The sequence below is a fragment of the Bos indicus x Bos taurus genome, chromosome 21 (assembly GCF_003369695.1).
Source record: "Bos indicus x Bos taurus breed Angus x Brahman F1 hybrid chromosome 21, Bos_hybrid_MaternalHap_v2.0, whole genome shotgun sequence".
Taxonomy (NCBI): Eukaryota; Metazoa; Chordata; class Mammalia; order Artiodactyla; family Bovidae; genus Bos; species Bos indicus x Bos taurus.
In genome coordinates this window covers 55,547,584-55,567,643 of record NC_040096.1, presented here as the reverse complement: position 1 = coordinate 55,567,643, position 20,060 = coordinate 55,547,584, and the positions used below count along the sequence as shown (strand labels likewise).

The following is a 20,060-nucleotide window of genomic DNA, read 5'->3' as shown; positions in this document are numbered from 1 at the left end:
CTGTTAACAGCTGCGGAATGGAATTACTGTGTGTTTCCTATCTGCAGTATTCAATGACCCCCGGCTCAGTTTTTTCCGCAGATGTTTTGGTGCCTGATTACCAGCATGTTGTCCACAGAGATTATCTGTGTTCGAGAAAGCAGTGTCATCTTGCGTGGTGAATGGCAGCTGGGTAGAAACAGGCCTGCCCATCTCACAGCAGGGCAGAACTTGGGAATGCAAACAGTCTTCCATTCAGAAATCCCAGGCAAACTTTGGGATGCTGAAATCAGCCCTCCTCGCACAAGTTCCTCTCAGTTTCCCGGTAGAAAGCGGCTGTGCTGCCGCAGATAGAAACGAACGGCTGGCCATGATTAGATCTGAAAGAGCACCCCCCTCTTTCCTCTTTAGTGTGCAAGCCTCAGTGTCAGCCGCTGTGAATGGCAGTGGGATTTGGGGGGCTGTACTTAAAGTGAGTGAACCAGTGAGCCTAACATTCCTGAGAGATATCCTCCCCTCCGACTGCTGGGTCACGTATACACTGTCTCTGATCGGTATACTTGTTTGAAACTAATGTCAAAGACAATGTATAGTGTTGGCACTAATTTTTGACAAGAAAGTAGAAATGAACCCTTTGTTCACCGGTCCAAAGATTTGCCGTCAGAGGAACCCCTGTCTGTCCTTTGATACCTTCACTGTGCCCTGGAAAATATTTCTGTGCTTATCTTCCAGGAAGCATCATTCTTTCCACCCAACCAGTAATAAGCATAAATCTCATACAGCACTTGGTAACTTACAAGCCCTTGTACATCCATTGTCTCATTTAATCTTCACAACAGAACTAGAGAGCACCTTATCCCCATTTTATAGAGAAAGAAACATAGCTAAGATCATATACCATCAAGAAGCAGCTGTGACTCTCTTTTCCCTGGTGGATTGGTATAGAATGTATTTGAGTTTCCACATTGAACCAGTTGAGGAAGTATAGTTGTGTTAATCACATCATCTAATAAATCTAACCATCTAACATCATTACATCATCTCCAGTGTGATGGAGGAAATACCTCATACAGAACATACAGGAGAGATCGACATACACACATTATTGAGACTATGTATAAAATAGATCACTAATGAGAACCTCTTGTATCACTCAAGGAAGTCAGTGCTCTGTGGTGACCTAAATGGGAAGAAAGTCTAAGAAAGGGGATATATGTGTACATGTCATGATTCGTTTTGTGGTACAGTAGTTACAGTGGCACCCCACTCCAGTACTCTTGCCTGGAAAAGCCCACGGACGGAGGAGCCTGGTGGGCTGCAGTCCATGGGGTCGCGAAAAGTCGGACACGACTGAGCGACTTCCCTTTCACTTTTCACTTTTATGCATTGGAGAAGGAAATGGCAACCCACTCCAGTGTTCTTGCCTGGAGAATCCCAGGGACGGGGGAGCCTCGTGGGCTGCCATCTATGGGGTCGCACAGAGTCGGACATGACTGAAGCAACTTAACAGCAGCAGTACCAGATACTACCACAAGTGTACTCCCTATCACAAAGTTGTAAAGCAAGTATACTCCAACAAGAATTAATTTTGTAAAAAAGCAACATCAAGGAGAAAAAGCTTTTAAAGACCTACTGGAGACGGATGGAACTTCTCAATCTTGTGAAACTTGAGAAATGTATCTTTGGTTGTTGTTTGGAAGCAACAGAATCATATGAACTGAAATGATTGTTGCGTGTGTTGTATTTGACCATCCTGATTTTTTCTGAAAGAATGGAGATGTTTTCTTTTCATTAAATTACAGGGAGAATACTATCACTGTTAGACTTCAGCATCATAAAGACTTATCCCTGGAGCTCAAGCCCAGGGACTATAGTCATTCACTTGGTCAACAGAGCTCTATCAAGAAAAGGCAGGGGAAGGGAGACCGTAGGCAAGAAGAGAATTTCTTATATGGAGAAAGACAAGGTTGCATCAGCGGTTCTGGCATCCTGGGTTGTTGCCAATAAGCACGCTGAAGAGGATATGATGAATGATACAAGAGAATGCATTGGTAAGAATATATCCTTTACAGCCTTACTGTAAAGAATGAGGAATTTCTATTGTGATCCATTCTGCTTTCCTAGAACCAGAAATTTGTTTTCTTGAGAAATGTCAAGAGTACTCTTGGAGTGTGGTTTGGGGAGAGGAGCAAACACCTGGGCGAACGATGTAGAGATGTAGAGCAAAGATGCTGTGAAATACACCATTTTTGATGAAAACCAGATAAAACTTGAGAGACAGTGTCCAGGCCTTTATTATCACAAAGATCATTTTCCTTTGCTGTAGCCATGCATTCCGGGAAACAAACTCACTCAGAAGGACAATGCAGATAGTGGAGTGCAGTTTATTACACCGGCGGGACCAAGGCAGAGTCTCCTCTTAGCCAAGGACCCCGACCAGTTTTTGTGAAAACCTTATATACCCTAAATGTACTTGCCCAAACCCACCTCCCCAAATTCCTTGAAACTAGTCTGGACAAGGTAAAAGAGAGATACGATCAACGTTAACCCATGATTCATGTGTCACAAGACTAGATGAACAGTGGATATTTATCAATAGGCCTGTGGTCATATCCCGATAAACATAATGGAATTTACCACTTTTTCTGTCACAGAGATAATTAGCATATTCTTTTAGGCAATGGAGAGTCCAAGTGCTGAGGCTCTTTTATCTGGGAGGGTCTGGTTTTCCATTGGTATGCCATTTCTATAGACACCAGGCACAAAGTTTAGAGTCCATTGGGAGGGTGACCATGCGTGTAGCCTGATGTTCGCAGCCTGGCCTAAGATGGAGTCCAGCTCTGTCTGTTTCCTCCTTCGCCTTCTGGTACCAGCAACATTCTTCTCATAAGATAGGCCCCTGTGTTTCATCCCTTGAAAGTGGGGGCTCAATCCTTCTCTCTTTTCCTTGGACCCACCCTGACCAGAGTATACCCAAGCAGTTCTTGTCTGTGTTTGTGCTGTCTAACTCAGTGTCTCTCACATTAACTCCACACTGAAATCATTGGGAGCTTTAAAAAAATACTGCTGTAATGTATGATTTTTTAAAGAGCTCTCCACATGATCCTAATGTGTAGCCAAAGTGGAGAATTCTGTTCAAGAGCAGTGATTCTCAAGCTTTGATGTGCAAGTGAGTCATCTAGGGATCTTGTTAAACGGAAGTTTCTGGTTTCAGTAGATCCAGGCTAGAGCCTGAGCTTCTGCATTTTTAACAAGCTACCAGGTGATACAGAACACTTTGAGTAGCAGTATTCTGCAACAGGGATTCTCAAATTCTGGTTACAAGAATTTGACAAGTAACAAGATCACCTAGAAAGACTTCTAGTATCCTGTTCTGCATGTAAGGAGCTTGGAAGTCACCATCCTGTCCTGAAAGTTAAAAAAAAAAAAAAAGCTGAATAGTCTGAAAATGTAACCGCTCTTCTTGGATCCAAAAGAGAGAAGAGGATACAGAGCAAATCAGTGCCCCTCCCCAAGACTGGAGAGACTAGCAAATATAAGGAGTCACAACTTAGCAGAGCAGAAACTGCCAAAGGGCTAGTGTCCTAGTAGAAAAACCTGAACTATAATTGACAAACTGCAGAAAGTTCAGTATGGACAACTATGAGAGTTAAACTCTAGGGGATCAATACACAGGTTTCCCATAACACTGTGAGATTTGCCACCAGGAACTCCTCCAGGCTCACACAATAAATATCAGAGAAAAATTCCCTCACGTTTCCTGCAGGCGGGCCTGAGGGGTGGAAGTGGGATGAGAAAGGGACCATTTTTACATACATCAGAGCACTCTATTCTTCTTAATAAGGCTGACCCTAAGAGAAGCTAATTAACCAGAGCTAACACTCTCAGATTGGGGAAGGCAGTGGCACCCCACTCCAGTACTCTTGCCTGGAAAATCCCATGGACAGAGGAGCCTGGAAGGCTGCAGTCTATGGGGTCGCTCAGAGTCAGACACGACTGAGCGACTTCACTTTCAGTTTTCACTTTCATGCATTGGAGACGGAAATGGCGACCCACTCCAGTGTTCTTGCCTGGAGAATCCCAGGGACGGGGGTGCCTGGTGGGCTGCCGTCTATGGGGTCGCACAGAGTCGGACACGACTGAAGTGACTTAGCAGCAGCAGCAGCAACACCCTCAGATGGAGCTTCCTTGGTGGCTTAGTGGTGAAGAACCCACCTGCCACTGCTGGCGACACAGGTTCGATCCCTGGGTCAGGAAGATCCCCTGGAATAGGAAATGGCAACCCACTCCAGGATTCTTGTCTGGGAAATCCCATGGACAGAGGAGCCTGGTGGGCTACAGTCCATGGGGTCCAAAGAGTTGGCCATGACTGAGTGACTGAGCACTCACGCATGCAACCTACTCAGATATTATCAGAGCCTAACTGACCTAGGGAAAGAAAATATCCAACTGCAACCCACTCTAGCCATTCTATCCCACCTAAAAAGGGGGAGGAAAAAGCTGAGAAATACTTCTGAAGTTCACAGTCCAGAGGCACAGGGTCACAAAAAGATTGAGATCTAATCATAGGAGTTTAGTATGCTTCCCCTCACACGTACCTTATCATCATATTACTAAAAACTTATTTCTAACAGTTCCCTGTACCCGGTACATCATGTCTAGCTATCAATTAAAAAAAAATACAAGGCATTCTGAAAGACAAATAACACAATTTTAAGAGAGAGAGCAAGCTTCAGAACCAGACATAATAGTTGTTGGAATTATCATACTAGAAAATTAAAACAGTTAATTATTAAGGGCTCTAATGGATAAAACAGACCCATGCAAGGATGGATGGGCATTGAAAGCAGAGCAAAAGAAATCCTAAGAGCCAAAAAGGAATACTAGAGATAAAAACTACTATAGCATAAATGAAGAATGCCTTTGAAGGGTTTATTAGCAGACTAGACATGGCTAAGGAAACATTCTCTGAACTTGAGGATTTCTCAATAGAAACCTCCAAAACTGAAAAGCAAAGAGGAAAAAAAAGTCTGGGAAAAAAGTGTATCTAAGGACTTTGGGACAGCTACAAAAGGTGTAACATGCATAATGGTAATAAACAAATTAAAAAGGAATAAAGTAAATATTTGAAATGATAATGACTGAAAATTTGTCCCAAATTAATGTCAAAACAAAGACCGAGGAAGCTTAGAGAACACCAAGCAAGACAAATGCAGAAAAGACTACACTAGTCATACCATTTTCGCATTACAGAAAAATCAAAGAGAAACAATCCTGGATTTTGTAAACTATAGATCTGGGGTGATTATGATGTATCAGCATAAGTTCATCAATTGTAATTGTATACCAGTCTGCTGGGAGATATTGATAATGGGAAATTCTATAATGGGAGCTTACTGGAGAGCAGGAGGAATATGGGAAATCTCTATATATTAGTCTTAATTTTTCTGTGAATCTAAAACTGCTGTAAAAATTTATAAAATCGTCTGGTGAATTTAGAAAACAGACCAATAATGGTCCCTACTCAGACTTAATGAAGTCAGAATTAATAGGAGATAGTGTCTAGCAAGCATGGATATTTTTTAGGCTCTCCTAGTGATTCCACCACTCTGTAACTAAATATGGGAACATTCTGATTCCACCCTATAACTAAATATGGGACCCTTCATTCTAAATCTGCATTGTGGTGTTGTTTGGGCACCAAGTCATATCTGACACTTCTGCAACTCCATGGATTATAGCCAGCCAAGATCCTCTGTCCGTGGAGTTTCCCAGGAAGGAATACTGGAGTGGGTTGCCATTTCCTATTCCAGGGAATCTTGCTGAGCCAGAGATCAAACCCACGTCTCCTACAGTAGCAGGTGGATTCTTTACCACTGAGCCACCAGGGAAGGCCCAAATCTGCATTGTTACTAGCCACTAACCACTTGTGGGTATTTAAATTAAAATTAAATTAGACAAAAAATTCAGTTTCTCAGTTGCATTAGCCACATTTCAAGGTGCATCAAGCCACAAAGTGGTTAGTGGTTTGGATAGTGCAGATATCAAACATTTCCGTTAACACAAAGCTTCAGCCAGCACCGAAAACTCTAGAGCAGCTCTATACAACAAATAGTCTGAAAATGGAAGTGCTCTTATTTTTAAAACTGTTGCATTCTGTTTTCTTAGTTTTAAAAAGATCAAATTTCATCCAAAAAGAGGCCAGATAAACTGTTTTAGTTTATAATAGTCATTTTCAGACAACCCTGTTCTCCCATCTCCTAGTAGAATGTTCTGTGAGCTTGTAAAAAATACGTTGGTTGATCAGTGCTGTCCGGTCTTTATAAATAGAGATACCTATGTTAGAAGTTGAAGCAAGGTTTATACACGTGTGATAGGATGTGGGCTAAAACATCTGTCTGTTAAACTCTAAGTGTTTGGTGACATGTCAACATTAAATTTAAAAGAAAAAGTAAGTAATTTTATAATCTAAAATTTTCTTCTTTTACAACGTTCTCTTCAAATAGATGATCGGTCATACTCAGGTCATGTCCAGCCAAAATTGGATTGTTTTTCTGCTGTAGGGACTATTCTCAAGTCCAGGGGTCCCCAGCCTCCAGGATCCAATGCCTGATGACCTGAGGAGTAGCTGATATAATAATAATAGAAATAAAGTACACAGTAAATGTAATGCACTTGAATCATCCTGAAACCATCCACTACCCCCCGGTCTGTGGAAGAATGGTTCTCCATGAGACCTGTCCTTGGTGCCAAAAAGGTTGGGGACCACTGCTCAAGTCTGAAACTACACGTCAGATTAAACAAAAGCAAACTCAGAAAAACCTCCCTTTAGAAGTCCACTGAAAGAACAATTTCAATTCTGGTGTGAGACTCCAGAATGGAGAATATTTGTAGTATTTCTGAATCAAAATTTATAACAGAAAGCAAGTATTCTACTTCCAATCATATATATATTTTTAAAATCAAAGACACTTTATTTTCAAGTAACTCACAACTAATGAAGTTCTGTGTCTCCCATACTTCATCTCGTTGGGAGCTATGGGCAGTCAGAGTTTGGGTCTCGTCTATCACATGTTTTCCCCCTGGAAATCCAGTAATTGGAAGAAGGTTGCAGGGCTAGAGCATTACACTGTATTAGAGATTGTATTATCGAGCCATCTCCTGAAGAATACTGGAGTAGATCTCAAGTTTTAGCAGAGCTGATCTTTAAATGGAGATCAGTGAATGGGAGAATGAAGAACAACTCTGTGTCCTGTTTAAAAACACCAAGTCTTCCCTCACCTGGTAGGCCTGATCATTCTTAGAGGTGAAGAGATTGTGTTTCTTGTGGCAACAGTTGTCTGGGTTATAGTTCAAGAATTGTCAGAACTGAAGAGAGCGCGAAAGGTCTGCTTTTGTCTTTACTGTGAATGCTTTGTCCCGGGAGGGCATTTATAAGCCTGGCTTGGGAATCGGTTTTTGTGAATATCTGTGCTTCAAACCCATCCCAGGGCTCTGAAGCAGTGCTGGATTGAGCGCACAGAATGCAGCGGGAAGGACCTGTCCCAGGCACTCGGGGCTCATTTGTATGGATGCACGGATGCTCTGGGAGCCGCATACATCAAAGCTACTGCAGTCCCCATCATAGAGCCTCGTGGAAAACAGGATTGTTCTGCAGCTTTGCTTTCCCCTCAGAGTTCTACCTCATAATCTAGCACCCTTTAACTAGAGACGATCTGGGAGAAAGAGCCCTGAATGTACAAAGCATAGAACAATTTAAGTACAGTGCTCAGAAATAATTGGCCACTTAGGGTAAGATGAAGTCCCATAATGGTAAAAATCATAGCATCTTAGCTCTGGCAGAGACCTTGAAAGGTCATACAGACCATCTTCCATTTGCCTGTCTTTGAAACTTAAACCATTCTAGATGGATAAGAACCAATTCTGTGATGTAGGCCCTCCGGGAAGAAAATGACACAGCTCCCTGTGGAAAATGTTCTGATCTGTAGTACCTTTCTCACGGTTTGTAAGTTCATTCTTCAGTGAACCCAGATCAGTCCTATTGCAGTTAAAACTGGTTTTTATTGGTTCGTTCTTTACTGGAGATGTATAATGACTAGTCAGTATCCCTTATGACAAAGTCCCTAAAGATCAGCCATAGGTAAATTAGCACTTCAACCTTCTTTTCAGACGGAAATCTCGGTTTCTTTACATATTTTCTGATGGCCTGTTTTTTAGCCTCTTACTAATTATTGTTTTCATCTTCTCCTTCAAGTTCTCCATGTCAGTCTTTGGTTGTAATGTCTGAACTGAATCCAGTGCCATAGAAATATCTGACAAGTACATAGTAATAAGAAACTCACCTCCAGTTCCTAAACACCAGAGATTATTGCTTTGCACATTAGTGTGAGACTAAGAATGACCATGCAGTCTGAGACTGGAGAGTGTGGTTTTAATAACTGGTGGGAAAATTGATACATAAATGTATGTTGAAACCTTTTTTAAAAAACTGTTGCTGTTGGCTATATATGTACAGAGAAATCAAAAAACCATGGTCTAACTAGTATTAAGATGCTGCTACTGCTGGTAAGTCGCTTCAGTTGTATCTGACTCTGTGACACCATAGATGGCAGCCCATAAGGCTCTGCCATCCCTGGGATTCTCCAGGCAAGAATACTGGAGTGGGTTGCCATTTCCTTCTCTGAGTATTAAGATACTGTAATTTAAAACATTAAAAATTATCAATGATGGTTTTTCGGTGCATGTATGAGTCGTATACGATGAATACGTGTCTGGAACTCTGATGTCCAATGCAAATGGAGACCCACTGCCTCTGTTCCAGGTAACCCTATAGACATCTGTCAGGAATATACAAGTATCTTGTTTTATGTTCATATATTTTCTTTTTATGTTTATAATTGGATCAATGAAATAATATGTAAAGATGAAATTGGTGAAACTTTGTTCAACCATAGAAAAGTGGTTAGGCAAGAAATGCTATTAATATACATTAAAAACAAATGTAAATTAGGAAATTTATGGTACAGGGATGTTATTCTTTGGCTAAGAATGATATAGTTATGGATAAGTAAATTGTTTATGTTCTCTATGTCATGTGTCTATGATCTGTGTCAGTGTCAAGATTGATATTGTTCATTTACTTAGGAGAAACTAAAGTATAAATGATCCCAATTCACTACCTACTTAAATGATTAAATGGAACATGGAATTCAAAGACTAATTAAACTGATATCTTAATGTAAAAAAAAAAAAAAAAAAACATTAAAAATCTAAGTGTTTCACTTCTGTGTAAAAGACTTTTCCTGGGACTTCCCCGGCAGTCCAGTGGTTAAGACTCTGCACTTCCCCTGAAGGGGATGTGAGTTTGATCCTTGGTTGCAGAACTAAGATCTCACATTCCAAGCGGCGAGGCCAAAATTTTTTTAAAATTCAAATAAATAAATAGGGCCAAGACGAAAAAATCCTGAAAGAGGCAAAACCGAACAAACCCAAACAACATATCCAGAGTAGTTTGAATAGTGCTTGCCTTCTTGTCGTATGGCTCACACACTGGGCACACATCCTTTGCACGCTCTGGCAATTTGTTACACTCCTTCCTAAGTCTGGATCAGCTTCCAACGTTTATTTTCCTTTGTGCTATCAGTGTCATGAAATAGCTCCAAGAGCTGCTCTAATGTGAAGTTTTTTGCCAGCTTCACTTCCTCTGGGACATCTTCTACTCCTCATCACAGCCACTTTCCTCACTCACGTTGATTGGTTTGCCTCCCCTCAGTTCCTCTGGCGCATGTGTCTAGTCTCTCATGCAGCAGTGTCAACAGCTCCCACTTAGCTCCCTCTCCTATAACTCCCTTTACATTCCAGCATTATCACTTTCCTCTTCTTTATTTTTAACGTGCGTTTATGTATTTATTTTGGCTGCACCAGATCTTGTGGCATGTGAACTCTTAGTTGCAGCACGTGGGATCTGATTCCCCGTCCGAGGACCGAACCCAGGCAGTGGAAGTGCTGAGCCTCAGGCACTGGGCTACCAGGGAGGTCGCCCCTTTTTTTATTCTTTGCTACATGTTCATCTTTGTTGACCAGTTCTGTTTTTCCATTGTCGAGTTCATCACTGGGAGGCAAGGAGACACCCCATGGAACACTCTGTTGTTTGTGTGTAACAGACCCACAGTGACCAATCACCAACAGACTTTGGAAGAAGAGATGTGATTTGTCACCAATCATGACACATATTCGTTATTTATGTTGTGATATGTGAACTGAAGAGCAAGCAGTGAAATGTGTACCTTCTCAAGTACAGCTGCTGTCCCTTGGCCGCTGACATTTGAACCCTGTTCTTGGAGGACTTGTTTAGCTAAATGATTATAACTGAAATTCTGGCATTTTAGAACCACACAAAATAAGAATGGCCTTATTCAGTTCCTACGTGTACCCCAGGTCGGTGCTAATGTTCTGGTTCCTGCTGTTTGTTATCCATGCTGACACTTAAGGTCTTTTTCTGACATACAGCCCTGCCAACTTCATCATAGTAATGTTTTCTTTTCTCACCAGGGATATTCCATTAGGTCTTTCCTCTTTGATTTCGTACTTTTGTTTCTACTAGGGAACACTCCTTCAGTCTCTGAAGTTTTTTGGAATTGATTCCCTTCCCAAGTTTACTAGCATTTGCAAATTAGACGTTTCCCCATGCATTAATGTGAACACTAACTATCCTCACAACATGTCAGTTCCTTATTACCTCCCAGATTGACTCGGCCAGTTCAGAGTTATCCTTTTGGTCATGCGGTTCAGTCAGTTCTGTTAGCTCAAGGCCAGTGGTTCCTGGTTATCATTCAGCATTAGGATCTTCCAAGGAATTTTACAAACAGCTCCCCAAGCCCTTTGAGGGTCTGGGGAAGGATCTGGGAGTCTGTGTGCCCCCATATAATTAGCTAGGTTTGGTCTATAATATAAACCATATCTTCCTAGTTCTTAGTGACCTTATCCTAAACTAACAGAACTGACCCACACATTAGAGATCATTTTGTCAAACCTACTCATTTTAGAAGTGAGAAAAGTAGGAGACGCCAAATGCCTTGGCCATGGTCTCATAGTTACAGACTGAGTGGGAACTGGAAGCCATGTTTCCAGACTCTGAATTCAGTACTCCTTCTCCCTGATTTCCATCAGTTGGGTCATAATCAGAATCATTGACTATCATCTTCAAGCTCTGCTGTGGTAATTTTTTTTTTCTTGGTATGAGTGAGTCTGTATATTAGCTTCTGAGGAGAGGTGCTTAACTAAGGTGCTCTGTTATGGATGGGCAGGGTGGAGGTCGGGATTTCTCACGTCACGGGTGCTCTGGGCCCTGGAGAAGCTCTGGGGGCCTCGGTTCCCTCAGGCTCTGGTGCTTGTACCCTGTCTGCTGTGTGCCTGCCCGCTGGCACCCAGCCTTCTGCCTCTGATGTGCTTAGATATCTGCTTGAGTTGTGCACAGCGTTTGTTTCCAGAGGCTGTTTGTGTAACTACCGACACCTCCTGACAGGAGAGGAGGAACGCGGGGTGAGGTGGGGACGTCCTACTCCGTGAAGCTTTTTCTATTTCCACGAGACGTTCTTACAGCTAAACTAAGACTCCAGCTTTCAGGTTTGCTGACAGAGGAAATTGAGTCTGTCTGTCATTCTGAGAGAAGAACTAAGGAGTCAAGCATATATCCCTTTGATATGTTTTATGAGTTCATGAAAAATGAATGGGGATTGCCGAAGAGAATGTGTGAACAGTTAATGTTTACATTCTAAGCCTGGCATGGAAAAAACAAAACAAAAACAGAATTTGTCTACCTCCTAATCTCCCTGAGCTCCCCTGTCAGAGGCAACAGCGTTTGAAATGTTAATGTGTCTGGTAGCCATTTTAAAGAAGGAGTTGCTGCTTATCCCTGTGAAGCTGAAATCCAGGGCCTTGCTTCTACATTTTCTCACCTTCTCTCAAGTACATGCTGCCCCCACCCCAGCTTCCCGCTAGACCCCAGAGGATAAAAGAGAGTATTTCATTGAACCATGGCATTTTAGAGCTGGAAGAGGCGTTAATATTGTGTTTCAATTCCAGATTCTTAGTTTTCTCCTCTGAGGGCCCAAGGGGTCGGCCGACTTGGCCACAATCACGTGACTTGTTTGGAGCTGGACCTGACTAGAGTCTAGTGCAGGGCTCCTGACTCCCAGGCCAGTGTGGTTTTGACTGCATCGTATTGCACATAATAAAACACATTTTTCAGGCTTCTTTTAATACAAAATCCTAGTGATTTGGCAGTTGTGAGTTTTGGTCTCTATGACAGACTTTTAGAGGAGATGGGACTGCATGCCTACAGCTGGAGAAACCAGATCAGTACTTTTCTACTGAAAAGAAGATGGAATTTGGAAAGTGTCCTGTGTGACTGGACTCGAGGCCCCCTGCTGTCTGGGAGATGGACCTGGGCTCCTTGCCTAAAGCCAGGGGCCAGAAGGGACTGTCCAGATTCTGGTAAGCGTCCATTCACTCGGGGTGGGGCCCAGAGTTAGGCTACTTGTAAAGCGCGGAAGCCCCAAGCCAAGGAAATTAATGTGAAACTGGTCCAAAGACTAAAGGAGAAAACAAAAAACAGCCATGGCCACAGCCTATCCACTGAGATGACTTTTCAGCTCAGGGGACCAGAAGGATTCTTACACAAGGCGGCTCTCCCTGGAGATGAGCTCACAGAAAAAACAAAACCCATTTGCAGACAAAACCAAGAACCTACAGCTAACAGAACAATATGAAAGAAACTTTAGAATAAGTTCGCTTAAAATGTTCAAGAGGCAAAGGAAGAAACTTATGAACAGGACATTAGAAAGGATGTTCTTCATTATCCAGTTGATTCTAGGTGGAGATATTTACCCAAAATGTAGTGTTTCTGGGATTAGTTTTACAGGCACATCAGGTTTGAATCCATTGAGTATTCCTTGGTGATGGTGATTTTCCCCCTTTTAAATTGTTTTTGTCTTTCTCTATCTTCACCAGAACTAATGTATAAACACCATTCAGCTTCTAAAAGCACGCCCAGCTTCCCTGAGGGTGGGTTCCCTGTATAGACTGCCATCGCCCTTCCTTGGTTCTTGGAAGGATCAGTTCTGGAATGTCGTCTCCTCCACGTCCCTGGTGTGTTCTGTCTCTGACTTATTCTGACATTACCAGCTCAGTCAGGATTGCAGGCTGAAACTATTAAGGTGGCAGACTCTACCCTCCACATTCTTTTATATGACTCAAGTTTTTCCAGAAAGTTCCTGGAACCATAAAGAATTATCCACGAGTACCTTTCACAGTAACGCGTGTGTGTGTCTGCACATATATGTGTGTGTGCTCAGTCAGTCAGTTGTATCTGACTACTTGTGACCCCATGGACTATAGCCTACCAGGCTCCTCTGTCCATGGGATTTCCCAGGGAAGAATACTGGAATGGGTTGCCATTTCCTTCTGTAGGGATCTTCCCACCCAAGGGATCAAACCCACATCTGAATTGACAGATGGATTCTTTATTGACCAGCCCCCTCTGGGAAGCCCCCTTCATAATAGCATACTCTTTTAAAAATATTCACAGGCCCTACTGAGAAGTTGTAGAAAAGATTCCACTACTTATTTAAGTTACAGCTCACCCTGAAGACAGACCAAAATGTACAGAAACATCTATTTTGATTATATGTAGATGCATCCAATCCTGGGATAATGAGAAAGAAAGATCTTAAAAAGCTAGAAGATATGAAAAAGAAACCTAGGGAAATTTAATTTGCAAGTGAGTGCTCAGTTTTCTCTTTCCCAGTAAAGGTTAGCATCAATTAATAAATATTTTTAACATGAAGTCATATACCGTCATAAACAAAGAAACATTACCTTCTGTTCAGCAGTTGATTCTAGGTAATAATTTTCTATTTTCTGCTTTCTTTCAAAGCTTTTCAGTGTAATTTGTGAGTAGTCAAAGTGTTCTTTGGGGTTTCCCTGATGGCTCACTGTAAACACTCCTCCTGCCAGTACAGGAGACATGGGTTTGCTCCCTGGTTGGGGAAGATCCCTAGGAAAAGGAAACGGCTACTCAGTCCATATTATTGCCCCAGAAATCCCATGCAGCCTGGTGTGCTACAGTCCATGGGGTCACAAAAGAGTGGGAAGTGACTTCGTGACTCAACAACAATAAAGTGTTCTTTAAGAGCTTCTAGTCAGGTTCCTGAAGCCTCATTTCTTTCCCAGTGAAGTATGAAAACTCTAAACAGAAAGCAAAGTATATGGCATATACTACTGTATATGCTGCTGCTGCTAAGTCGCTTCAGTCGTGTCCGACTCTGTGCAACCCCATAGACGGCAGCCCATTAGGCTGCCCCGTGCTGTATATAGAACCAGGTATTTTCACCCCATTCTATGAATGCTGCCTAGTTCTCAGCAGTCCTGCCATCTCTATGCTATATTTAGACACCTGAAGTTTTCTGTATCTTTCTAGTCCTTGACTTTGCAGAAGCGGAGACCAATCCAGTCTCAGTTTGGTATTTTTAGCTGGTCACTAGTTCAAGAGTTACAAAACTTGGCATGCTAAGTCATGTGTGCATGACTAAGTCACTTCAGTCGTGTTCGACTTTTTCCAACTCTGTGAGGTGTGGCCCACCAAGCTCCTCTGTCCTTGGGATTTTCTGGAGTGGGTTGCCATGCCCTCCCCCTCTAGGGAATCTTCCTGACCTAGGGATGGAACCCACGTCTCTCACATCTCCTCCATTGGTAGGCGGGTTCTTTACCACTAGCACCACCTGGGAAGCCTGGGATTTTCCTGGAAGCAAGGTCTTTCCAGAGAAGCTTTAAAGATACCTTTACAGGTCTTCAGTGCATCTTTCAAATTTTCTCCAAAGAAAAATGATCATGGAAAAAAAAAAAAAAAAAGATTAAAAGCTGTAGTGTCCTGGCTTCATCCTACATAAAAGCATTTAATTTTTCTATAAGTAAGCCCTTTTCTTCTCTACTTTAAAATTCTTGTGATCCATGCTTTCTTTAATGCAGTAGATTATATGGCATTTTATAAAGTTCTCTGACATGCTTATCATATAATTTTTCTACTACTGTGAGATATTTTTCTGTTTCTTCTCCAGAATACAAGATGGTTCTAAGAGCTCACCCAATCTTACTGTTCATGTAGAATATAGATATTTATTAAGACTTGTTGTGTAAGTTTTAGAATGAAAATGTACTTTCCCCCGTCCTGATAGAAATATCCTTAGGCAAGCTCTGTCTCAATAAATGGACCTTCCATCTCCCCATCTCCTCTCATGACCCTTCCATCACCAAGTCCTGTCCATTTTAGTTCCTAAAGAACTGTCAAATCTGCCTACTTCTCATCTTTTGCCAGAGCCATTGAATAGATGGATGGCGTGCATGCTTAGTCGTGTCTGACTCTTGCGATCCTATAGACTGTCCTCCACCAGGCTCCTCTGTCCATGGAATTTTCCAAGCAAGAATACCATAGTCGGTTGCCATTTCCTACTCCAAGGGATCTTCCTGACCCAGGAGTTGAACCTAAGTCTCTTGCATCTCCTGCGCTGGGAGGCAGATTCTTTACCTCTGCACCACCTAGAAGAGCCTCCTAACTAGACTCCATAATCTTGTTGCTTTGTGATCACTCATAGTCTGAGCCTGTCAGCTCCTTTACTTAACAACTCTTCAGGGCTTTCTTTTGCTCTTAGGGTAGTAACTCAGGTCCTTAACATTGTCTCCAAGGCTCTGTAGCACCTGACCTCTATCTCTTCTTCCACATCTGCCCCACTCAGGGCTCAACCATCTGCTCTTCCATCTCCTTGAATGTATCTCATTGCTTTTCTATTCAAGCTCTTTGCACATCTGTTCTTTATGCCTGGAGGGCTCTTCTCACCATTCTCCTTTCACTGGGGTATCTTCCATACATCCTTCATGTTAAAGCTTTTCCTCAAAGACTTCCCTAAACCCCATACCAAGTCAGGTCTCCCTCATTATTTCTCTTCTGTTGTCCCTGTAGTTTTCCAGTATGAAACTGTCGTAGTAGATTTGAGGATCTGTAGACCTGTGCATTATTACTATAATAATAGTTGCACCAGAGGTTACACCATTTTGCTTATTACTCTGTTTGCAGCCACAAGCACAGTACCTGTCAGGGTAGATGCTGAATCAGTGTTTTTGAATAAACAAATGCCTTTTACATATAGTATATATATAATGAATACATGAAATGAGCACCCATGGTGTCTAGCCAGGGTCAGCTCCGATCTTAACTTTAACAAAACCTTTTCATTCACTAAAAGTGAAGGTGTTAGCCACTCAGTCATGTCCAACTCTTTTTGACCCCATGGACTGACTGTAGGCCACCAGGCTCCTCTGCCCATGGGATTTCCAAGGCAAAAATACTGGAGTGGGTTGCCATTTCCTTCTCCAGGGGATCTTCCCAACCCAGGGATCGAACCCAGGTCTCTTGCACTGCAGGCAGATTCTTTACCTTCTGAGCCACCAGGGAAACTCCTTTCCTTCATTAAAATAACATATATCTTCAGTTTCCTAGAGTGCCTGCAACTGAGAACCAATCTTATTTTTTTTTAATTAATTTATTTGGCTGCACTGAGTCTTAGTTGCGGTAGGCAGGATCTTTAATTGTGGCATATGAACTCAGTCGCAGCCTGTAGGATCTAGTTGCCTGACTGGGATCAAACCTGGGTCCCTGCATTGGAAGCACAGAGTCTTAACCACTGGACAATCAGGGAAGTCCCCGGAACCAGTCTTAAGATGAAGAAGACTCTGATATCTGATACATGGTTTGGGTGTTTGGGTGTTTGTATGTTTACATGATTACTTTGTTTCACATGTAAGAGGCAAAAGACTAGAGAGGTGTCAAAGTGGAACACCATAAGCCAGGGAGCATTGAGAGAGAGCTAGGGAAGATTCTTTTTAAAAAAAAAAAAAAAAATTGTTTACTTATGGCTGTGCTGGGTTTTCATTGCTGCATGGGCTTTTCTCTAGTTGCAGCAAGTGGGGGCTACTCTCTAGTTGCAGAGCACAGGCTTCTTGTCACAGTGGCTTCTCTTGTTGCAGAGTGCTCTAGGGCACTCAGTAGTTACAGCACATGGGCTTCAGTGGTTAGGGCTCCCAGGCTCTAGAGCACAGGCTCAGCAGTTGTGACACATGGGCTTAGCTGCACCACGGCATGGAGGCCTCTTTCCGAATCAGGGATTGAATACATGTCTCCTGCACTGGCAGGCATACTCTCTACCACTGAGCCACCAGGAAGGCTGCCAGGGCAGGTTCTAATTGAGTGCTTTCTTGACTCTGATTTTAAGGGACCAAAACAACTTCAGTGGTAACAGAAAAGACATTAGATCAGATCAGATCAGATCAGTCACTCAGTCGTGTCCAACCCTTTGGGACCCCATGAATCGCAGCACGCCAGGCCTCCCTGTCCATCACCAACTCCCGGAGTTCACTCAGACTCACATCCATCGAGTCAGTGATGCCATCCAGCCATCTCATCCTCTGTCGTCCCCCTCTCCTCCTGCCCCCAATCCCTCCCAGCATCAGAGTCCTTCCCAACGAGTCAACTCCTTGCATGAGGTGGCCAAAGTACTGGAGTTTCAGCTTTAGCATCATTCCTTCCAAAGAAATCCCAGGGCTGATCTCCTTCAGAATGGACTGGTTGGATCTCCTTGCAGTCCAAGGGACTCTCAAGAGTCTTCTCCAACACCACAGTTCAAAAGCATCAATTCTTTGGTGCTCAGCCTTCTTCACAGTCCAACACTCACATCCATACATGACCACAGGAAAAACCATAGCCTTGACTAGACGAACCTTTGTTGGCAAAGTAATGTCTCTGCTTTTGAATATGCTATCTAGGTTGGTCATAACTTTCCTTCCAAGGAGTAAGCGTCTTTTAATTTCATGGCTGCAGTCACCATCTGTAGTGATTTTGGAGCCCAGAAAAATAAAGTCTGACACTATTTCCACTGTTTCCCCATCTATTTCCCATGAAGTGGTGGGACCAGATGCCATGATCTTCGTTTTCTGAATGTTGAGCTTTAAGCCAACTTTTTCACTCTCCACTTTCACTTTCATCAAGAGGCTTTTGAGTTCCTCTTCACTTTCTGCCATAAGGGTGGTGTCATCTGCATTTCTGAGGTTATTGATATTTCTCCTGGCAATCTTGATTCCAGCTTGTGTTTCTTCCAGTCCAGCGTTTCTCATGATGTACTCTGCATTTAAGTTAAGCAGGGTGGCAAATACAGCCTTGACGAACTCCTTTTCCTATTTGGAACCAGTCTGTTGTTCCATGTCCAGTTCTAACTGTTGCTTCCTGACCTGCATACAAATTTCTCAAGAGGCAGATCAAGTGGTCTGGTATTCCCATCTCTTTCAGAATTTTCCACGGTTTATTGTGATCCACACAGTCAAAGGCTTTGGCATAGTCAATAAAGCAGAAATAGATGTTTTTCTGGAACTCTCTTGCTTTTTCGATGATCCAGCAGATGTTGGCAATTTGATCTCTGGTTTGTCTGCCTTTTCTAAAACCAGCTTGAACATCAGGAAGTTCACGGTTCACATATTGCTGAAGCCTGGCTTGGAGAATTTTGAGCATGACTTTACTGGCGTGTGAGATGAGTGCAATTGTGTAGTAGTTTGAGGATTCTTTGGCATTGCCTTTCTTTGGGATTGGAATGAAAACTGACCTTTTCCAGCCCTGTGGCCACTGCTGAGTTTTCCAAATTTGCTGGCATATTGAATGCAGCACTTTCACAGCATCATCTTTCAGGATTTGGAATAGCTCAACTGGAATTCCATCACCTCCACTAGCTTTGTTCGTAGTGATGCTTTCCAAGGCCCACTTGACTTCACATTCCAGGATGTCTGGCTCTAGGTCAGTGATCGCACCATCGTGATTATCTGGGTCGTGAAGATCTTTTTTGTACAGTTCTTCTGTGTATTCTTGCCATCTCTTCTTAATATCTTCTGCTTCTGTTAGGTCTATACCATTTCTGTCCTTTATTGAGCTCATCTTTGCATGAAATGTTCCTTTGGTATCCCTGATTTTCTTGAAGAGATCCCTAGTCTTTCCCATTCTGTTGTTTTCCTCTATTTCTTTGCATTGATCGCTGAAGAAGGCTTTCTTATCTCTTCTTGCTATTCTTTGGAACTCTGCATTCAGATGTTTATATCTTTCCTTTTCTCCTTTGCTTTTCGCTTCTCTTCTTTTCACAGCTATTTGTAAGTCCTCCCCAGACAGCCATTTTGCTTTTTTGCATTTCTTTTCTATGGGAATGGTCTTGATCCCTGTCTCCTGTACAATGTCACGAACCTCATTCCATAGTTCATCAGGCACTCTATCTATCAGATCTGGACCCTTAAATCTATTTCTCACTTCCACTGTATAATCATAAGGGATTTGATTTAGGTCATACCTGAATGGTCTAGTGGTTTTCCCTACTTTCTTCAATTTAAGTCTGAATTTGGCAATAAGGAGTTCATGGTCTGAGCCACAGTCAGTGAATAGGGAAATGGTAAAGACTTATGGGGATATTGTGGTAAAGATAATAGGTTATTTTCACTTACAGTAACTCTTCCTAAAGAGAGACACAATTGCTTTTCTAATGCCAATAACCTAAAGATTGAATCTCTTATACCCAACCAGTACTGTCCATTTTCTGAAGGACATCTGCACAAGTGGAAGGCAAAACCTTCTGTTACAGGAGCTGAGACCATTGAGTCCTAGTTACACTTAAGCAGTTCAGTTCACTTCAGTTGCTCAGTTATGTCCAACTCTTTGAGACCCACATGGACTGCAGCACACCAGGCCTCCATGTCCATCACCAACTCCCAGAGTTTACTCAAACTCATGTCCATTGAGTCAGTGATGCCATCCAGCCATCTCATCCTCTGTCATCCCCTTCACCTCCTGCCCTCAATCTTTCCCAGCATCAGGGTCTTTTGAAATGAGTCAGTTCTTCACATCAGATGGCCAAAATTTTGGAGTTTGAGCTTCAGCATCAGTCCTTCCAATGAATATTTAGGACTGATTTCCTTTAGGATGGACTGATTGGATCTCCTTG

The 20,060-nt window shown here is 42.5% G+C and overlaps 1 protein-coding gene and 1 non-coding gene across 6 annotated transcripts in view; both read left to right on the top strand.

Annotated features, from left to right (window-relative positions):
* Nucleotides 1-20,060, top strand: part of FRMD5 (FERM domain containing 5) — a 324,278-nt gene that overhangs the window by 202,508 nt on the left and 101,710 nt on the right. The window lies entirely within an intron of this gene.
* On the top strand, nucleotides 8,696-8,769 carry LOC113880180. The gene has a single exon (XR_003507647.1). It is a non-coding gene; the product is annotated as a small nucleolar RNA SNORD113/SNORD114 family (small nucleolar RNA).